Source organism: Toxotes jaculatrix, chromosome 20 (genome assembly GCF_017976425.1).
Source record: "Toxotes jaculatrix isolate fToxJac2 chromosome 20, fToxJac2.pri, whole genome shotgun sequence".
NCBI classification, from domain to species: Eukaryota; Metazoa; Chordata; class Actinopteri; family Toxotidae; genus Toxotes; species Toxotes jaculatrix.
The window spans coordinates 19,774,671-19,792,192 of NC_054413.1; the positions used below are offsets into that span (position 1 = coordinate 19,774,671).

Genomic DNA, 17,522 nt, shown 5'->3' on the forward strand with positions numbered 1-17,522 from the left:
TGTAGACTGTACTAACCGACCGTCGAAGGAGCCTGTGTTGCAGGTTTTTCGGTAAGTAAATTTCTCACTATTGTACAGGGATGTTTGCACTAATTAGCATGTATTAGCATATTTTGCCGCTAGCTTATGACTTCATTGCCGATTTCTGGTCGCTGCTGATACAGATAGAGGACCGGAGCAGCTAATGTTAGGAACGCTGCTGCGGCGTGTTCCGTGCTCTCAGAGTCCGTTTATTGTGTGAATACTAGGCTACAATTTTATTTGGTCTCATTTTTCTGTTTAAACAGTCCGACATTATGGACAGAGCAGCTCCGTCAGTCAGCAGCTGCTGTTGTTTGTGTGCTGCTGTAACTGTAAGTGGATAGTGGATGGAGGCAGCGGTGAAAACCAGTAAATATTAAATATTAAACATTTTAATATATTCTTATTTTTATCATTATTTTGGTGGTTATCATTAATAATAATGTTTTAATATACGTTATACGTATAACGTTTTAATATATTTTACCAATATGTAATAATAATGATTGTTTCACAGTTAAATAATAGGCTAGAAATAAATTTCCCTCCACACCTAAAACCTCTATCTGAAACAGTCATGTTTAAAACACAGCAGCAACATTATGATCTCTGTTGTATGCTGCGTGTCGCGGTTACACGGGGTCGAGCTAGTCGGGTCGGACTCGGGGACTGTCGTGTGGTGGATGTAGCTGCATGTAGCTGCCGCTTAGCTTGTTAGCCTAGCTGATTAGCCTTAGGCTAGCTCGGTTGCTCCGAGCTAAGTGGACGGGTTCTCGGCCGGCTGACCCGTAGAGTGACCGTCTCTTCGCCAAATATGGAAAGTACACTCCCACTAAAATCCAAGATGGCGCAGCTCCAACGCCCATGGATTGGTCACAAAACCGACTCCCCGAAACCAATGGGTGACGTCACGGGTGCTACGTCCATGTCTTATACAGTCTATGAGCACTGCACACAAAATATTCAGCTTCATCTTCAGCACGTTTCAGTAACTGTCAAGGTCTCAGAAAATCATGTGCCACACAGAGACACGTGACTCCAAAATGTAAACAATCATCAGATTAAATAATAATACAGTTATTAACTTATGGAGGCAAATCAGTGTCCGACAGTTTTCCACAGACTGAAGCTCAGGGAGGAAGAGTTCTTCAGGCCTGGAGTTTAATTCTAATCTGAAACTCCAGAAGTTTCAAAGTTGTGCTCTCATGTGAAAACTGTGATTCTGGCTGTTTGTCTGTGTCTTAATTTGACAGAAGAATCAACCACAATAAAACGGTTGACCCCCTGTAGCTCAAATTACTAAAAACTGAGCTCATTTTAAGAAAATATGCATTCAAAAAAGAGAGAAAGAAAGAAAATGAATGCTCCTTTCCATCCACTACCGTGATGCTAATATTAGAAACAGTTGATGAATTTAAAAGACAAACCTCAAAGGATGAAAACCATGTGGAACACATGAAATCTGACCTTTCTGTTTGTGTCATGTTTTAATGTGAGGAAGGGCACAGTCTCCAGATACAGATCCAGGTCTGATGTTTTCACCTGCTGCTATTTTTAGTCTTTTCAGTGGAACAGAAGCTTCAGTGACGTCCAAGTCACATGCTTCGTATACACCATGATTCATGTCTGTTTGTGTTGCTTTTTACCTTTATGGATACACCAACTTTTCCACCTCGGCCAAATGTCATTTTAATGTGCTGTTATCTTGGCAAAATCTCCATATTTATTTGTCTCAAAAACATTTGCCCATTGTTGTAATAAAAATCTGCTGATGAAAATGTAAAAGGTTTATAAAATTTCTCCGTTATCTGTGAATGCTGCTCCGCTCTTACATGTGCCTCTTTTTATCTCCAGCTTCGGGGAAAGGGAATTGCTTCCTTTACATCAGCGAGCGTCCTTCCCCTCTGGCATTTACAGCAATCATGGTTTCCCTCCACGGGGCTGCTGAGGAGACAGCTTTGCTGGAAACTGCAGAAATGAAGCTGCCAGCTGGAAACTTGAGTAGAGCCTCTTCATTCTCTGTTTTATCTGCACTCATCAGTTTTTGCCTTCAGCTTTTTTTGCTTCACACTACATGAAAGCTCTGTATCTGTCAAATTATGTCATTTGCCACAGAACAGTATGGCACAGAAACAAAGCAGTGTTCAGATGACAGGGAAATTTAAGTTCATGTGACGAATTAATGTGAGTATCAGATACAGCGTTACGTGACAGAAGCTTAACCACAGAAAAGCAGGAGGAACATCAGTATCATCTCTCATATACATACAGAGGTGTGAACAGCTCAGAGAGCTCCACTGGCTGAAGAGTTACCTGTACCGTAAATACACCTGTGTGTTTAAAGACAGGAAACTCTGCCTCTGTCTGCCTCTTACTCTCTGTTAGCTCTGTTAGCAACGCCTGAGCGTGAGGAGAGAGGTCGCATCAGCTGCAGCGAAGGGAAATTAATGTGTTCACATCAGGGTCTGGTGTTGGTGAGATTTAATGTTGTGTTCAGAGACCAGTGTGACGTCTGCGTTTGAAATGCTGTGGTAGCCTGCAGGTAAAGTTCCCCAGGCACGAGGCTGTACGAGAGGCTGCCTGTAAGAAAGTCAGGCCTTGTCCCGGTGTCCTGGAAAAGCCACCTTAAAAGGACAAAAGAAAGAGCAGACAGGAAACAAATCAAAGCTTGACTTTTCTGTGAAGTTATTACTTTAAACCATTACGTCTCTATGTGGCTGCTTCTAAAGCTTTTCTTGTCTCCATCGTTGTTGCTAAGCAGCCATCGCTGAGCTGTTTTTGCTCCACACTTCTCAAAGTGTTTTTCCTCTGGGTATTAGAAGGTGAAATTCATCTGTAGGTTGCACTCTTTGCTTTTTCTCTTGAGCTTTAGTAGCCCCTGTCTCTAATGCTGAGGACGCAGGTTTTCTTCTGTAAAGTACTTGTAAAACACAGCTTCTTATGATGACTCCAGACACCTGATGTCTGTGACAGTAAATGGACAGTTTTGATTTAACAGCAGATACACATATAATCCTTATTGTTCTGCATGAGCAACATTTCCATTGAAAAGTAAACCTCACATTTTTCAGTGTAAAAAATATTTACACAAATGTGTTTTGTCCAGCTTGTGACACATTATAATGAATTTTGAACTTAAAGGTCTCAGCCAGTATGAGTGGATGATACTTTAAAACTTATTGTTTAAGGCTTTTGTTTGGGGTGTTGGTCATTTCTGAATTTGAATTATTTAAAGGAATACTTAGGTGAGAGGACGTTCACGTCACTCACACTAAACGTAGCTGGAGCTAGCAGCTTGTTAGCTTAACTTAGCATAAAGACTGGACACAGGCCCGCCATCTTCAGGAGGAGTAACACAGTGATCTACCCACCTGGATGGATGGGGCCTCTGAATCACTGCACCTGCTCGTTGCTGGTGGAGGATTAAACTCCTACATCAAGACATTTAATGTGCAAAGGAGTCAGTGTTCTCCGTCAGTTAAAATCTGATCAGCACTAAACAGACATGATAACTGATTTTGAATGAAAAGGTAATACATGCACGTGATATCAGCAGCGGAGATACTAACACACGGTCTCCTTATGCATTTTCAGGCAGCAGTGAAAGCGGTGAGGCTGACTGTGACCGCTCCCTCCCAGCAGAGGTCACTCATGACACCGCTTCATATCCCAGCAGCCATCTGTCTCTTTAGGAGCAACTCACTCTCCCTCAAATTACATTTCCTGCTTGTAATTTTACACCACAGACCTGGTCCCTTATTGCATTGCTCTGTTGCGACTCATGTCCCAGGGGAAATTATGTCCCAGTTTGAGCTGGTTTGTGCAATAGGTTGATATTGATTGTTTGTTTATTGGCTGGAGGTTGTCATTCAGATTGGTCCTTTTGGTTGGGATAAGGTTTTAGCAGATGTTGTGTCCTTAAGGGACGAAGCTCAATCTTTCTCCTTCCCCCGGAGAAGAACTGCTGCCTCCCAGATGTGCTGCGTGGAGCGAGTTTATGTCGGGCTCAGAATTTCTCAATATAACTTTAAAAAAGGGAAACATGTTCATGGTTTAGATGAGAAATTATTTGGGTTAATGGCACAAAATGAATATACACAGTAATGATTATATACAGGAGCCATTTCGGTGACAAATATCTGGCACACTTTATTGGAAAATATAAAATATAATAAAACTGTTATTGTGAACACACCTGAAAAGGAGACTAGTTTGAACCAATAATACTATTCCTCACTTAATTACTGTTTTGCCCACGTTTCTGTCTTGTTACAGTTATTAATTAATTAGAATTATTGATCATGTCCCAGTTCTGGTGACAGATACCTGTTTTATGATCCACATATAAGATCAAAAATGGATGATCTGTGTTTGTTTGATGCTCACAGATGTGTTTTCCAATCCACTGCCTGCCGCTGCCTGAGGACACACTTTCAACCATCTGTAAGCAAAAGCACAAAAATAAAACCTCTGTGTATTTAATGTTTACAGGAAGAAAATGATCATGTAAACAACCTTGATGTTGGACATATATTTAGAATACTGACATTTATTAATGTTTGGTTGTATTTTTCTGTATGAGTGTTTGAATTAATTGGTACTTGTGGATTGGAAAATGTGTTTGCGAACACTGCACGTCACTCACAAATCTTTTTATCTGTGGATCATGAAACACACATTCGGCCCAAATGTCCCTCACATTTCTTCTCCTATACGTTCATATTTATCCCAGGACACAGCGAGTCCTTTGTTGATGTCCCTCATGTAGTAAATAGTGAAATCATAATTTTCTTTCTGCGAGCAAAAGTGTTGCCTAAAACACTTACACTGCTAATAAAATATAATTATTGCACGCTGTGAGCATTTCTGTAATTCCTGCACTCATTTGCTTTTGTGCTGTTGAATTAAAGTCTATTTACCGTCTTCTACATTAGAGTGGGATCATGTAAAGAAGACAATGGACGGACATTGTGAGGTAATGTTGAGTGAAAAGCGGGGAGCCGTGAACAATATCCTCCGTGAACAGGACATCATTGTGCTTGTCATGCATGTCTGGTGACGCGCTGCTTCATTTAGGCTGATGTATGAGGCTCAATAAAATATTACACTTGGAGATGCTCGATGGCAGACTTTATTTTACAGCTGATTCTTAACAGTACATGTGTATTTAACAGCGCTGATTACTAATAAGCCCCACTTATGTTTTATTTCTAATTTTTAGCCGGTAGATTAAATTGAGAGGTATTGTTACCACCAGGTACAAAAAAAAAGCCCAGCGTGTCTGAGGGTTAATAGAGGTCAAATTTGGCATCAGGGACACATAGTTCCAGCAGCAAATCACAGAGAAGAAAAAAAATGATGAGAGTAGTAACAAAAAGAAGACAAAGAGATGGTTTAGAATGTCAGGTAATAGCATAAAGGTGGTGAACTGATTTCTTTCCCGCTCTGATTGCCACATGCGAACAAATGAGCGAGCTGCCAGTCTGCAGAACTGATTTCGGGGGGCCTCAGGTTGCTGATTAATGAAATGTGGGAGGACAAAAAGACGACTGTGAGCGGTGCCACAGCCTACCCACAATCCCTCTCTGCTTTTTCTGATTGGGCTAATCACCCCATTGTCCCTCAGCACTTTGAGTCTGGGATTTTTAACAGCAAGAAGAAAAGACTGACGGAAGGAATCGCACAGAAAAGTGCATTTACTTTTTATCCCCCCAACCATCTTCCCCTTTCTCCCATATCCAATCTTGCACCATTACCTCCAGTTTTTCCATAACGCCTCATGTGTCATCCATCCAGCTCACTTTAATGGCAGCCTCATAATTATTTAGATGATTATGTGTTGCAAGCCATTTAGCATGCTCAATGACACATGTTTAATTTATTTGCTGCTGCAGCTTCTCATAGAGGAACAGAGAGCAGAACTGAAGATGGCTGCTGCTGCTGTGGTGCTGCTAGCGAAGCAAATCAGTGCCAAAATTGTTTGATAAATTGCAGCTGTTGATATAATATGCTATGCCACATCAAAGAGCTAATGTGATACAAATAAGGTATGCTTTGTGTAGCATTGCAAGGCAGCGTTTGCTTGGGCTAATGGCGTGTGTCTTGGCTGACCAGTGAACCCACATAACACACTGCACCATTGAGCAAGCTATTAGGACATGATAATGGGCAGAGCTACCTGATGCTGAATGGAGCCTCGTTTCCTTCAAGGTTTCCAAAACACGAGCTGAAGGAAAACAAGAGAAACACACAGAAACAACATCAGCGATGAAATTCAGATCCTTCATTTGTAGGAGATGGAAAAAAAACAGAAAGACAAATACATTTAAGAGCTCAACTGTAGTTTATAAAATGGGAAAACGTTGTAATTTGGTGAATTTCCAGAAAAAAAAAATGTGTGAAAAAAGGTTTCAGGGCTTTGAGTTGTTTCATGCCTACACGTCTGTGTTGCTGCAGTAGTTTGAGGTAACCACTAGAGAGTAGTACAACCTCACTGAAACTGATGGCACTGTTCCCTGTTAATCCCAGTGGTGTTTTTGGTCTTAAAAGACATAGAACTCTTTGTTTCAGACAGATGAGAGGGCTTTTCTGTTTATTCTGTATTTTTCATTCCAGTTATTTGATTCATTTTTTTCCTGTGTGAAATCTAGAAAAAAAAAAGACTAAACACTGAATCAGATGAATGAGAATGAGCTGGAGTTTTACTGTGTGAGGTTTTTTTTTTAATCTCCACAGGTTTGCAAGAAAACAAAATGCTTTTATTTAAAGATTCATTGTGGTCCAGTGTGCAATTTACACACATGGAAATGTGAAGCCTCCATCGCACAAACACTGAAAATGGACTTTTCAGTGAAGTGAAGGCCTCTTGAGTCCAGCAGTCAAATGTTTGAAGGGAAAAAATATTTGCATATTCAAAGATTATGGTTTTTTTTCAGTGAGGAGGAAGGAGTTGCTGCTGTTTTAAGTAAATATAGTGAAATAATTTTTTTTCTTGTGAAAAAACTATAAGAGGCACAAATAATTCCTCAAAGCAGAGCGTTTTAAATGGCTTAAAACATTTCTGAAAGGGATCTTTAAGTGCAAGAAGTTCTCTCTGAGGACTGCTGCTGGGCCGATCAGTACAGATTTGTGCTCCCACGGTGCTGAACAGCACAGCTTGCAGACACGACGTCGGGCACAGTGTGCTGCAGCTGGGGCCTGACGTGCACTGAAGCCTTGTCACCGCGCTCCCAGGCCGCTCTGTCATCTCCAGCATCTGCCATGACTTCTCGTTGGAGATGCTTCTGGAACAATCACAGCTCTCTGGTTGTCAGCACCTGGTGTTCCTGTCTGCTTCCCTGCAACATGTCACTCTCACACAAACACGTCTACACACACGTTTAACCACTTCGATCCCAGAGCCGAAGTGTGTTCGCTGTGTGTGTGTGACACCCGGAGTCAATACTGTAAAATCCCATCACCTCTGTGTCCGTTTACTGAAACTGTTTTTTTCACAGCTGGTTGCAGGAATCAACCAAAACTGGATTCACACTTCAGAGCTCTCAGCAGTTCACTGCAGCTCTGTTTGAATAAAGGGTTAATTTCATTTCCCAAAATGCAATGCAACAAACAGCAGAAACAGCCATCTGCTTTGGAGTCACACACTGACCCAGAAAACACTGAGGAAATTTAGCAGTACTGCAGGGAGCCTTTTGTGTGAATGTGGTTTATTGTATAAAATGTATATACAGAAACTAAGATGGTCTTAGTTGTGTTTATATGGAGTTTCAGCCGACACCACGAACAAATGAAGAAAAAGTCAATAGAAAAACTGAAGAAAATGCTTGAGAGAATTTTAATTTGGAGAGTTTTAAACTCTTTTACCAAATAGGAAACTAAACATTCCTATAACGCAGGACAATCAGACTGACATTCAAACTCACTGAGCACCTGTGAGTGAAGGGTTTGATGGGTAGATGTACAGGTTTAAAAAGGTCACTCAGCATAAAAGTGATGATCTTTATCCACAGCCTAATATGTGGAGGAGGAGGAAGGAATCCGATCTAATCTATCAAATCAATAGATTGTTAACGTTGATGCATCAGTGTGTAAACAGACTTTTACTGTTATAAATACCATGGTCACAAAATAAAAACTGATGTGGGGGTTGTGAAATGATTCATTTGGTAGGAAAGAAGAAAAAAACAAAGCTCTGAGACACTGTTTCTGCTTTTTGTGTGACATATTAGATCATTGGATGTTTCTGAGTCACAGTTATTTCAGTGAAACAATCTGGGAAGGTCAGAGGGGAAATTACATGTTTTCTGTATGTAAAATCTTCACCTGGCATCAGTAATCAGTGTCTGACAAATGAACGCTGTGAAGTTAGAACATAGAACAAGTATAGAAAGCTGTAAACATGCAGTAACAGTGTGAGCCAGTGTACCTCAGGCCTTTAACCTTAAACCAGGCCTTTAACTTTAAACCAGGCCTTTAACCTTAAACCAGGCCTTTCTAAGTCTCCAGTTTCTACCTCAACTGCCCAAAACTGGCTCTGGCCACATCCTTAGATGCTAACAGCTCATTTTGAACAACAGGTCGACTGTAACAGCTGAGACACAGTTTATGTAAACAATGCACCTGGTTCACCGTCAGCTCTGGAAGGTCAAACCTTCCAGAGCTGCTCTGAAACATTGATTGAGAAGAAAATTATATAAATAAGAAAAGAGCTGAGGTAAAAGGCAGGGAGGTGTAATCAGATTCCCACACAGCCGTCCATTCTGTGCCGAGCCTCTTCACGCTCCCACTTCCCTTCAAAGTGAATTAACGCGCTCAGGCAAACATGTCTACCTGTTCTTTGTCATTTCAGCCCAGTTTGATTCAGCAGCTCAGAGACGTACGCAAATCCAAATACCTTAAACAGGAAAAGGAACAAGTTCAGATTCCTCCACTCAACTTTCAGCTTCGGCTTCTCTGAGTAACAGATTCCAAACTCTGGAGATATTTTTAGTCTCTTCACAATTCACGCTGCTTAGCAGACAGTCACTCTTCTTTGTTTTTCACCCAGTGTGTAAAGTTTGACACCGTAGAGTCACATCTCTTCCTCATCACTATTAATTAATGATTAAATGATGATTGAAAGTTCCCTCACCTGACCGCGTATGGAGATGTATTTACTGTGCTGATTGAAGTCTCTCAATCAGCTGCTCTGTCTGTAATCAGCACCTGATTATAACATGCAAACATACAGTGGCCCTGGCCCCCTCCCCCATCCTAAAATCATCTCTCCATTTATTTCAATTAATCAGTTAATGGTGTTTAGGTACCCGCCATGTCCTCCTTTGGCTCAGAGTCAGTCTTTTTCTCCACAACCTGAACGAGCCCAGCATCACTCCATCGCTCCATCACTCCATCAGCCAACACATTAAAGCGAGTTTGAGACCGATAATCTCGGGCTACATGTTTCCTCTGTGACTGATTGACCAGTCAGGGAGCAGGGAGGCTGCTCAGGTCTCAGATAAACTGACACCACTGCCAGCACTGTGTCCTGATTCTCCCCTCTCCTTTGACTGAGGTTTCCTGATTACTGTTAAAAACAACAAAAAGCTGCACGGAGCGAGGCATTTTTTAAAAACTCCCAAACAACGTGGATGTGCGGTGCTAAATCAGATTCTGGGACATGCAAATGAGTGACATCAGATGTGTGTTTTCTGAAGACGTGCGTGGGACTTGGGAAGGAGCCTAAATTCAGTCCAACACTGAGAGTGCACAGGGTGATTGAAAAGTCTTCAAACGAGCAGGAGAAGTGTAGGTACAAAAACAAACGTGACGCCTTTTGTTCCCGGCTCTGCACATTTTGGCATCGGTGTCTGTTGATATCAAAAACAAAGCGCGTGTTATATCTCATAACAGATGTGAAGAGTTCTCAAAAAGTTGTGAGGAGCAGGAAATCAGAACTGAGCATTTTCAGGCAGCACAGTGTCAAACCGACCTCAGTTACATCCTGTCAAACACGGAGTAAAGGACGAGTTCAACATTTTAGGAAATACATTCACTCACTTTCTTGGTCTGAGTTAAAGATTGATTGATAGCATTCTCATGTTTATATGTTCAATATGAAGCTCGAGTCAGGAGGGGATTAGCTTAGTTTAGCATCAAGACTAATAGAGGAGGGAAACAACCAGCCTGACTCTGTCCATCACCTCTAAACCTCACTAATTAATATGGAATATCTTACACACACACTCATACACAAACTGAAATGTTAATCAGTGTTAATTAGTCATTTTTTTAGGCTAACTGTTTCACCCTGTTTCCAGTCTTTATGTTAAGCAAAGCTAATTACCTGCTCACTCCAGAAGAAACTAATTATAATTGGAAAATTACTGTATTTATTTCAGTCAGTCTCGCTTAAACCAGTTTCTATTGTCCAAACTCACTGAACAACCATTGCTGATGTAATTATTAGGCTAACTATCCACACCACGAGGCAAAGAAGCACAGCGCATTAAAAATACAACAAACCAAAGCTCAGACCCTCATTAGCTGCAGTTTCATGAAATTCCTGCTGTTCAGCAGCAAAAATCACATTTGCAGATGTTTGACTTTAACATACATTGTTTTGTACATATTGTACCTGCACTGAGAGTAAAATTAGCCGGTTTATCAGCCGCAGATCAGCCAATCAGACTGAACGACATGAACCTCAGTGACGCTGTGACGGCCTTTGTGGCTAATATCTGTTTATCAGCATCACGGCATTTTCTCCACCCTCAGACATTTAGGGTCTTTGCCACCCTCCAGACATTCCCAAAATCCAACTCCCCATCCTGGCTCAGGAAGCAGGGATGGGTCATTGTAATCTTACTCCTGAAAAGGATTATAGTGAAATACTGATTACCTGACAGAGGAAAATGAGACTACGGCCAGCGTTAGTGGGGTTTTTCCAAATCTGAATTGACAGGGCGGAGGTGGGTGGTTAAGTTCAATCCACTATTGCTGATGAGCAGGCTGATTTCTATTAACCTGCAGCCTGCAGATCAAACAGACTGTTCCATGCTGCTGCTGAGAGGGGGGTGGGGGTAGTGAGGAGAGAGAGAGAGAGAGAGAGAGAGAGGCTCTGCCACCAAACTTTTATGACACAGAAACTCTGCTTAATGGGCTGGAAGATTCTTCCCATTTAGCCCTGTGCAGAAATAAGAGGAAGCTGGTCGGTGCTCAGGAAAAATGGCTGCTTCCAGTTAAGTCCCCCAGTGGATTGGAAATTAGGAAATTATAAGCAGAGCGATAAATCATGGAGGTGCATGTGCTCCGACATGAAACGCCCCAGTATTCTCCGGGATGCGAGAATGTAGAGCGACGTAAAATTTCATCTGAGCGATTATCGTAGGTGCATCACTGCCCGTCCCATTAGTTCAACCACGCCTGACAGAGCATGTTAGTCACCATTTCCATGTGCTTATTCACAGACAGACACAATAGAGGCTCGCATGAGCTGCCGTTGTGGTTATTTTTAAGCACTGACACCAGAAAGTAACGCAATATGTCACATACCCAACCTAATCTCAATGATATCTGTCACATTTTGTCCCAAATGTCCCCGAAAAACAACATTTGTGTTGTTTGAGTCTTTTTTACACCACATCCTGTTATGTCCAGCCAGACATGAAGCCTACTGGCGACAAACAACCAAACAAGCCAACATCCAGTGTTAAAAAAGATTGGCGTTTGTCTCCCAGCCTCCCCTTGTTTGACAGCTGGAGTCCCAACACATGAGCAGACAGAGCCAGGAGGGGCGGCAGTGCGAGATCAGGAAGCCTCAAAAGGAGAAGCAGGACTGGGCCTGATGGGGGAATATGTCAGCTGTGGGGCTCTGGGAGGGTTGGAGGGTAGAATACTGATGTAAAGCAATCATGACAAACAAGATGCAAATTGTCATCATAAACAATCAAACACTTCTCACGGCTGACAGTTGGAGGTGTTTGATTGATAGTAATAGTGTGTCAGAAGTATTAGAGCAGAATTATTTGAGTTTAAAGCTGCAACGTGAAACTTTGTTGATTGATGCAGATCAGAGATGTGACAGCAACAACGGAGGAGGAGGGAAGCAAATAAACAAAGTGCATGAAAGGGTGAGAGGCTGTAGATTTTGACCTTCTGAAGGCCAACCCAGCAGGTGCAATTTGAATTAGTGAAACCGTCTGAGCTTAGTTCCTGTACTTTAGGTCAGGGGATCGTTTCAGAAAATTTTTAATTTAGAGGATAAACTTCAGAGGTTTGCTGTCATGTTTGAGTGGTGTGTACTCCTCCATGTGGATGTAGGTATTACTAATGACTTACAGGAAAAACAAAAAAAAAAAACAGGAGTCAGAGTAATAATAGGGCTGACATCAGATGGTGAAGTTGCTGGGAAGTGATGCAGGTCGCCTCCACACTGGGCACCGAGCGGTGATGTGGGACATATCAGCCTCTGCTGAGACTTCCATGCTCTGCTTCTTCACCACCCATGCATACTGCTCCGCTAATGACTTGCAAGGCCGAACATAAGAGTCCACAATTCCTCACAGGCATTTCCACATGGATTATTTCAGCCTTGTGGGCTCTTAGTTTTCCAGTGATTCATTCTATTCATTACTTGTCACGATTTTAAGCCTTCAGACTAAATAATGGTCAATTTGCAACCAGTGCCGAAGGAGCTACAGTAGCTTAGGTCAGTGTAATATAGCAGCCACCATCCCGCCTTTATGTTTGTGCAAAATCCTCGGTCAGGACCTGATGAATCACAGCCCAGAAATAGTTCATGAATTAATGTTTTGATGGTTTTGGTAAGAGAGAGAGTATTAATGTTGTGAAATAGGCCCTGTGATGAAAATAGGACCTGTGATGAAAGGTGTGGGCAGGAAAATCTTTTATATAAATTGTCTGTATGGGGTGGAGATGAGAGGTGAGGAAGACACAGAGGGAGTAATGACCGGAGAGCTGAGCGATGTCTGGGATGGCTATAGGATCAGGGAGAGAGAGGAAGTGTGTGTTCATATGTGTGTGTGTGTGTGTGTGTGCGTGCTGCAGCCTGCACAGGGAGCTGCAGTGGTGGCTGTGTGCTGATCATTCATGATGGCACCTTAGAGGCCATCCTGTAAGGAAGAAAAATGAAAACTATTAAAGGCTCGCTGGGCTATGTTGGCTTTGGTGTGTCAGCAATTATTAGCCAGGGACAGCAGTCCTTAGGTCCTCAGATATAGAAGAGTGGGAGACGGTGGCAGAGGAGGGAAGGACACCATGATCCCGTTATAGACTCTACTCTGATCTATGCTGCAGAACTTTGTGCTCTGTGTAGGTGCAGTGGCGCTGAGGCTTTTCGTTTTATCACTGGGTGTTAGAGTGGTGATGCAGCAGTGAAGTGGTGGCAATCCGCAAAATCTGTGGTCTGTTCCTCTGTTTTTCTGTCCTATGAAACACTAGCTATCACCTGTTTGCATTCATCTTGTAATGTACTGCCCTCTTGTGGCCGCAGTAGGATGTTGTCTCTGGAAGGGGCGGTGACTACGAACGGTTTCACCATCCCGTGTCCCATGGACAAAGGCTGGGGCTCGTCAACGTTTGCGCATGCGCATTGTGGATACTCCTGGGATCATTGACAGGTGATTAGCTGTAGCTAGCTGCATACAGGTGTGCTTGTAAAGATGGCCGGGACTCAGCTTCAACTGTTCTGAGGTCAGAGGTTATGTTGTTGTTTTTGTACACATGCGCAGATGCGTGTTTAACGTTTACGCATAGCGGGGCGGGGCTATACGCTCACCGCGTAAGCTGCGTCGCTACCCGCAAAGTACGCAATGGAGTCCGTCGGTGTTGAAGTTTACAACTTGGTTGAGGAGGATGTAGCTGAGCTGTCCTTCACGAAAAGAGGGGAATGAAAACACAGTGAGAGTGAGTGACAGGACCAGCAGTCAGGTGAACTGATGTTGTCTCGTCTCCATGTTTGATGTTTGTGAAGATTAGCGAGGTGAAGTTGGCGTGCTAGCTAAACAGCGCGTCTCTCCGGCGGCTGTGTGTCCGCTAACCTCACTGAGCGGCGGGTCTGTCTGACAGGAAGTGACAGTGAAACACAACCGTTTTCTACATTTCATAAACGGGGATAACGCTTTTTTAAATAATTATTTATTTATTTTAGAAACTGCGGCTCGGTGAAGCTAACCGCTTCCCGCGTGCACACGCGTTCATATGCGCATGCACGAAACAAAACCAAATCATTATCCTCAGCTAATGGGCTAACATAGTGAAGACTGGACTAATTACCTGGCAACTTTTAATATTTTCTACAATTTCTTATTTATGTTAATGGTTATATTCACTTATCTTTATAGAGGAAATATTGTACTTAATAAAAATGGATTATTTATACGTAATTTTGTTCTGTACAGATCTGCCTTAAACCAAAAGAAGGAGCAAAGGTTTTAAAAAAGGGAGGATTGTAGTGGGAGCACTGGAGTGTCAGGTGTGACTGTGTGGCAGATGGTTTACGTGGGTCAGGGGTCAGGTAGGAGGGCCCCTCACCAGAATTCTGCTCAGGGCCCCAGGAAGGTCAGGGTCGTACTAATCACCCTGGTCAACATGTCTGACATCGGTTCCTTTCTGTTGATCAAGGTGCAGGATCCGCAGGAAGTAGGAGAAGTCTGAGACAGCATACTGAGATGGGAAAATACAGGAGCCTGCATTTTCCTTGGAGTGTGTCATTGCCAGTTAATGGTAAATATTTTTTAAGAGTACCGTAGAAATCACTATTTTTAGATAATTCATTTTCAGTTCAAAGGAATAATCCTCATTCTTCTTCAGACAGGAAGGAGAGCAGAGAGGTGACGTAGACCAGGATGAATGCAGCAAGCTACAGGAGAGACGGACAGCACAAACCCGGTGAGACAGGACAGGCCCTGAATTTGAGAGAGATTTGCTTCGACTACTGTCATGTAAAGGTAAGTTTTAGTCTGGAGTGTTTTTCTCCTTGGTGTAGTAAACATCTGAACCGCATTTTTTTTTTGTGTGGTGGGTGTAGTTGGTTGTTTGGCTCTGCTAGCCTATCTGTAAACGTCTTGGCACGCAACCCGTGTTGACTCCTCTGTACTGGAAGTCACTATGAGATGGTGTAGTCAGTGTATGACGGTCTGCCATACATTTACGTTCCAGTGCTGCTGTGCTGCACTTTAGATGTGGAATGCTATGATCACCTGCTTTTACACCAAACACCTGTGCGTGACAATGTGCTGAGCAAGGTCTTTATTTTCAAAGGAGAATGCGTCTGCACTCTCCACAGCATTTGCACAAGCCATAGACATGTGCACTGCCCTAGTTTTAGGGCCCTAGATCAGCTAACAGCTTCGACCCCGTCATATGCATCCAGTTGTACAGGAGACAGACGTAATGACATCTGTTTAATGACAGAGAAGGATGGAGGCGAGGTTATTTTGTGTGGAGTTATGTGCTGTAACTCTACTCTCTGCTCCTACCAGGACTTCAGAGAGAGGATGTGGATGCCAGGTTAGAAAACTAACGTGTTTGCTGTGATGTACTCTGAAGCGTGGCAACATGTTTATAAGCTGAATGGTTTAATTATGTTTTCAAACATTTAGAGCGGAAGACGTAAGAAAGAAAAACTGAAATCACAGAATGAAAATTTGTGTTAAATTAGCAGCTTGTTGTGTGTTGGTAACGTGACGGTTCACGGTTGCTGGCTGTCATAGTAACAAATCATGCTTTAGACTCCATGTGCACAATAGTCAGAAAGACAAACTGTCAGAGGAGCTAAAGGAGAAATGTGTCACTGTGCATAGAACTGATTTATCTCAGCTCTCAACACAGCTCTCATCACAGCTGGAGACAACTGAACCTGTGTGACCAAAAGAACTGAAATCAGACTGTAGCTGTGCTGAAAGCTTCTTGGCTCAGCCTACAGCTTTTTTTTTTAGTTTTTTGTGAATAGAGAAAAAATATGCCTGTTTCAGATGCAGCAGCGGCACCAGGTCTAGAGCGTCCTTTGCACCATTTTGTTCCGTTTTTCAAGAAAAATAATTAAATCGGATATCCGTGTCATTTTTAGCTGTGTGTGTAGTGTAGACGTGTCTGACAGAGAGCCATAGTTTGGGAACCACTAATCAGTCAGTCTAACAACACAATGTATGCACGCTAGCTCATTTTCTGTAGCTTAAGATGTCTTGGGCAAATAAGAAGCGTGAAACAGACAATGTATTCAAAAGCATAGGAGGTCGATACCATAAATGTGAAGGAGTCACCACTTTTGTCATGAGTTGCTTGCCAGAAAAATGCTTAGGTCATCTGAAAGGTCATGACACAACAACAAAGATGCAACCATGGCAACGCAAACAGTGATTTATATGAAAATGCCTCCGATGATTACTTTAATATTCGATTTTCATCGTCTATAACATAAAAAACGACTGTAGGGACATGCATTATAAATCACATAAATGAAGGTCACTGTGTCCATTAATGCATAGCCTGCTGGTCATATTCACATATTGCATTATCAAACTTCCACCTGCTGGTGAATTTGGTGTCCTTGCATTCGCAGCCCCTGCTGGAAGACAGATCCTCAGTGGACTAACCCTCATTACTCATTACAGTGTTTGAAGACGCGGGGGACCACCTGCGACACTTATAAATGACTTGCTTGTACAGTTTGCCTCGGGCGGAGCGGTTGCCGGGCCTGACCAGATGGCCTGTGATCGAGTCTCATGCGGTGCATTACACATGCAGCGTGTCCATCGCCCAGGGGCCCAGTTTACTTTTAACATGCATTATAGGGTGAGAGAAATGCAGCATCACATGGATAACTCTTTCTGGAACGTATGACTTTTTCTTTTTTTGTAAACAGATCATCTGCTATTGGTGTGGTTTTGTGGTAACCGTGAGCAACAGCTGCCTGTTATAATTTCTTTTGGCCTTATCAACAAAGATCTTTCTTAATCTCCCTTATCTTCTTAAAAAACTTAGTATTCTGGTTGGAAAACAAAGGTAGACAAGGAGCACGAATGGCCACGTGTGTGACAGTAATCCATGCTGGAGTGGGAAGGTGATGCAAGAGGTCAGTGAATGTAAACGCTGCTGTTATTCGGGTAGTGTTAATCCCTCGGGCATAGCGACTGAGCATGCATCAATCACGGCCGTGTGTGTCCAGAGGTGAGCCAACAGGCATTAACCTTGAACCAGAAGTCAAAGTCTGGCTGCTACACCCCCACGGCCACAAGATAGACCACCGCTGAGTCCACTCGCAGAAATACTAGCTGGAACTTAGCCAAAGTTAAATAAAGTTTCGACCTGTGCTGGTAAAACAGGGCCGTGCGGTGAGGTGTGAAACAGCCTGGTCAGTGGAAAACCACGTTGTGGTTGTTAGCAGAAGTAGCTGCGTGGTGTTTCATCATGACTGGTCTGTTAAAACCATCATTATTTAGACTTTTTCCCTTTTCTAATGATTCATTCATTGGTCACAGACTATAAACTTCACTTTGTAG

General features: G+C 42.7%; 1 protein-coding gene across 1 annotated transcript in view; it reads left to right on the forward strand.

Annotated features, from left to right (window-relative positions):
* The window catches only part of adarb2 (adenosine deaminase RNA specific B2 (inactive)), a 227,969-nt gene continuing 210,447 nt past the window's right edge, over positions 1-17,522 (forward strand). The window contains exons 1-4 of the mRNA XM_041065249.1: positions 1-51; positions 1,876-2,022; positions 14,644-14,745; positions 14,833-14,969. The gene's annotated coding sequence lies outside the window, so the exon portion shown is untranslated. The remainder of the gene's footprint in view (positions 52-1,875; positions 2,023-14,643; positions 14,746-14,832; positions 14,970-17,522) is intronic.